General features: G+C 50.4%; 1 non-coding gene across 1 annotated transcript; it reads right to left on the bottom strand.

The window, feature by feature from the left end:
• Positions 1-2,731: 2,731 nt before the first annotated feature.
• On the bottom strand, positions 2,732-2,920 carry LOC139051150 (U2 spliceosomal RNA). Its single transcript, XR_011509272.1, has one exon. It is a non-coding gene; the product is annotated as a U2 spliceosomal RNA (small nuclear RNA).
• Positions 2,921-4,045: the final 1,125 nt, after the last annotated feature.

Raw genomic sequence — 4,045 nt, 5'->3', positions numbered from 1 at the left:
AGTTCAGTTCGTTGGTTCAATTGCATTTGTTGGCTCCTTGCAGCATGTTTAGATTTCATCTTTTTCAGTATTCCTAGTGTTCTCATTGTAGTATGAATAACCTGCAGATTTTTCGTTGTTGTTGTTATGCGTTATACAATGCTGAGCGATGTTTTTCCTTTCCTTGAAGCTAGCCATAGAAGTATAAAACTTTCTATAAACTCAATACAATAAGAATCCAGCATACGGTTCATCATCGGCGCGATAAACGTTCGGGAAGTGGCGACTTTTAATGCCGTGATCATGAAGCTTAACAGCAGAGCATGTTCATCAGATATGCCAGGGGTGACGTAACGCAAGGCGTGAATCGAATCTAAGATTGAAATGGCGTTCTGAATTCTTTTGGTTCCAGATAGAACAAACAAAAATATATAAAAAAAAGCATGTCATTGATTGTCATTCAAACCTCAAGAGCGCGTGGAGAAAGTGTTCCGGTTTACATTCGGCAAATCGAAATGAACGGCTAAAATTAACCTATCGTCTGGTTTCATGCGGGAGATCACGTGCGCACGCAAATTTCTTCGTACGGGAATTTTATGAAGTGAAGGCGGCTACAGATCATTTCCTTTGTCTAGTTCATGTTCGTAGGCGCAAATTGCAAACGTAATACTTGGAGGAACGTTTCCACTAATCTACAGGGGCTCTCTCATTTCTCCGATTGCTCGCAAACACATTGCATTGCTAGTCGTGACGTTTCACAGTGACGTTTCACCATGCCCGTCGAAGTTGATTACCAGTACCGCGCCAGCGTCGACCGGCCGGCGAAGCGACGAACTCAGCAGCGCATGCGCGAGGCCCTACAACACCCCAACCGAGCTACCCTGCTTATCGGAGAGAGCGAGTGCGCGTGAACGCGGGCTCGTCTGACGATCTGGATTAAAGAAAAAAAAAAAGTGTGTCCGAGATATTGACGAAGACAAGTGGTCGCTGTCGCTCTGAATCTTAGCGCGTTATAGAAAACGTGGGATGGCGGTGCTTCCTCGAGGGTCTAAAAGTACAATCTTCGAACTAGCGCTCCCGGCAGAACGTGGAGCTAGCATCCTTCTTCTTGGAACGGTTTGCAATGGACTGCTTGAATGTGCCGACCACGAGTCACGGGTCGCGTATAGAGCCAACGTTTGGCAAGAACGCGTCTAGCACAACCGATCGCGGTTGCGATAACCCATCGTTGGTAGCGAAAAAAAGAAAGAAAGAAAAAAAAAAACACCTACCCGCAGCTTGTAGCAGTAACCGTAAATGTGGTTCTAAATATAGGTTCGCTGGTCACTGAAACTTTCTCATAACGCACACCACTGTAGTCCAAAAAGAACAAAGCACGCACAATAGATATGATACAGCCGTCACCGCATGATTTCGCGTTTTCCTTATTGCATTACTTTCGTGGGCATGCGCGCTAGGGCCACGCAGGCCAGGAGGCAAGGGGAAAAAAAAAATAAGAAATGATACGCGATCCTCAGCATTGACTTGGCTGATGTGGCACTCGCATTTATGTTCTTTACCTTAGGCGAGCGCAACGCGCCAACTGAACTCCAATTTCCCATAACGGAAATTCGTATTTGGCCATTTGGTTGTATTTTTGGCTGATGTTCGCGTTTTTCGCCCGAGCATGCGCTTCACTGCGCCGCTCGTTGCCCCTTCAATGCGGCTTCACTGCCCTGCAGGCGTGTTCTGCGTCAAGCCGAACCACCAGGCAAAAAGCCTGGGCGCCGCCATCTTGTTGAGAGCGGCGCCGGGGACACAATCGCGCCTAGCTCATTGAGTTTTCCCCCAAAACTGAACGAAATAGCCTTATTTAAATGAGAAAGATGCCACGAGTGCCGCAACGAAGGACCTTAAGGATTACCGAAGGGTAACTGAGGGCGACGCGACGAGCTTTGGAAAGAAGAATGATGGGTGTAGCGCTACGGGGGATAAGAATAGAGCAGATTCGGGGGGTGAGCGAACAAACGCGAGCTAATGACACCTTAGTTTAAACCAAGAAAAAGAAATGGGCGTGCGCAGGGCATGCAATGTGGGGGGAAGATCATCAATTAAGGGTTACCGACTGAATTCCAAGAGAAGGGAAGCGTAGCACGGGGTGGCGGAAATTTAGGAGGGCAGATTAGATTAGGAAGGGCGCAGGCACTAGACGGCGACCGTGACCGGGCTTACACGTGACCGGGGTGCTTGGAGAATTATGGGAGAGGTCTTTGCCCTGCAGTGGTCGTAGCCAGCAGGATGATGATGACGAAAAGGTAGCAACAGGTATTCATAACATACAGGTTGGAAAGCTGAGGCACCTCTGAACCCTTGAATATATTTCGCCACACTTGGCCATACGACAAGTTTGTTTTCGAGGCGCTCGGTCCCACTGCAGCGAAAATGTTGCCGGAAATCGGGCACTCCATTTTTGTTTCATAGGGAACCTTTCTTCCACTAGGGCAGCGGATTTTCGCAGGGCGAGCTTGCTGTCGTTTACGGATCAAAGCGATAGTGAACTCCAAAATGCAGTGTTGGCTTTGAGTGGGACTTACATTGATTGCAAAACCCACGGCTAATCACCCTTCCCCCCCCCCCCCAAGTAGCTCATTACAGCAGACAATCGTTCAGAAACACCGGCATCGTTGCGTATAGTATGGGAATGGTGCGTGTCACGTGAGTGCTCGCTTCGAGCTTGTGTTCTTCATTTTGATTGAATGAAGTCTCACCTAAGTGAGCGGGGGCCGATCCCGGAGGTAGTGCAATACCGGGCCGACCTGCGGCGGAGGTGAAGCAGGCTTCAAGCACTCCGCCAACTTCCAAAAATAGGTTTAATATCGTGGGTCCATATAGAACCCGTATCAGATATTAAGCTGATAAGAACAGAGTTTTTATTCATGCTAGTTACAGAACATCAAAAAATACAAGTTACAGAACCAAGGAGAAAACGAATAAAAGGTGTATAATCTAAAAACGCAAACAAATGGCTAAAAAAACTAGTTAGTGGTGTTAGTAATAAAAGACTAAAACTGTAAAGGTGTAAAACAGTGCAAAAAATGGCGCTTCTCTAAAAACATAAGATCATTAAGAGGTGCCGACATGGGCTCTAAAAATCTTTGTAGAGGCGCTTATTGTGTCACTGATGCACAGGCGTTTAAGTGTCCGTAGGTATGACCTACTGCACAGCCTGCGCATCACCCGGTCGTTCCCCACATCCCAGCTGCCAAGGCAGCCGACGACCACCGCGTCCACCGTCACACGCTGGAACCGCCGGAGGAGATGACGCTGTACAGGGGCGTACTTCTCCTCCTTAGCCTTCCGGGCGTCCTGGAACGCCTGCAGCCTGTTCTCGAAAGGGCAGCAGACGTCCAGGATGAGTGCCTCCTCTCCACGGGCCAGTACCAGGTCGGGCTTGAGTGATGTGTTGCCTACGACCTGGTTCTCCGCAATGACTGTAAACCGACCCAAAGCAGCCTTTTTTATTCTGGCGACGATGGTGTTATGGCGCTCCGTCATGGCCCGGCTCTGCCGCATGCAATGGCAAAGTACATGCGGCAGTGTCTCCTCCCCATACCCGCAGCGTCTGCATCTTTTGTCCGCCGCGGGTGCCCAGAGTCTTGTGGCGTTGAGGGGGAGGAGATTTAGTCGGGCTCGATGAATGAAGCGCCAGTCGATGAAATGGGTGTAGCGGCCGGACCTCATGAAGTGTGAGTTTGCCGGGTCGGCCGCCACACACACCATCGCCTTGCCTTGGTTCGGTTTGTCTTGCAGAGATTGGTCCCTTTCGGTGGAGAGGAGCGCCCGGATGGTCTTGATCAGCTTGTGGCGGTTCCTCGCTGACACAGAGGCCTCCCCGCAGTTGATGCGGGCTCCATGCTCCAACAGCTCCCAGGCGACGGAGAGGCGACGGGAGGCTTTGCGGGCCTCCGTCCACACAGACTGGACCTGTGTGGACGTTTGCCGAAAGTCGCCCTCCGTCTCGCCTGAGAGGTAGGCCTCCATGTCCTCGGTGTTCGCGGGTCGTCTCAGCCGCCTTGACACTACGCCC

The sequence above is a fragment of the Dermacentor albipictus genome, chromosome 10 (assembly GCF_038994185.2).
Source record: "Dermacentor albipictus isolate Rhodes 1998 colony chromosome 10, USDA_Dalb.pri_finalv2, whole genome shotgun sequence".
NCBI classification, from domain to species: Eukaryota; Metazoa; Arthropoda; class Arachnida; order Ixodida; family Ixodidae; genus Dermacentor; species Dermacentor albipictus.
Note: the sequence above shows the minus strand (reverse complement) of the source record. Positions and strands in the feature narration are given on the sequence as shown.